The sequence below is a fragment of the Nanorana parkeri genome, unplaced genomic scaffold (genome assembly GCF_000935625.1).
Source record: "Nanorana parkeri isolate BGI_ZX_2015 unplaced genomic scaffold, ASM93562v1 scaffold1726, whole genome shotgun sequence".
NCBI classification, from domain to species: Eukaryota; Metazoa; Chordata; class Amphibia; order Anura; family Dicroglossidae; genus Nanorana; species Nanorana parkeri.
Genome location: NW_017307994.1, coordinates 204,818 through 205,457, shown reverse-complemented (window position 1 = coordinate 205,457; position 640 = coordinate 204,818).

Sequence of the window (640 nt, the reverse complement as noted above, 5' to 3'; positions counted from 1 at the left end):
TGTCCATAATTTCAGAAGCATACTGACAAAGCACATATTGCAGAGGTAGTGTCACTTATGAAGTGCACTTGGAACCACCTGCCAATGGTTCCAGATTTCTAGACATAGTTCCAGGCTTTGCAGATTTGTCTCCTGGTTTTGAGCTCTAGACTGATTCACATTAAATTTCCATCTAGCCCTTTAAATTTTATTTTATCTGGCCATAGTCTCAGAGAATGCATGTTCATGTATGACCTTACTATCTCACAGGGTTTTATGGCCAAGGTTAGGCTCTAAACAAAAAAAATACTCTTGGGGGCTACCACTGGTGACCTTCTGAACATGCTGGTTGTCTGGCTGTTATGACGACTCACTTGGCTTTAAAACTGACCTAGACCAGGCATTCAGATCAGGGACGTCCTTGTTGGCATACTTGTTCTAGGTCAGTGACTTAAAAGTATGGAAGCAAGCAGCTCAACATGTCAGGCAGCTCACAGTAACAGCAGCTTCCATGTTTTTCTAATGATAGGCATCCTTTAAGTTTCTTTACATATTGCTGTACATGCCATGCACAGGTTAAAACATATGGGCTCAGACAGTGGCGGAACTACCGCCGGTGCGGACTGGGGGGGGGGGGGGGGCAGCGGAGTGGTTTCGCGGC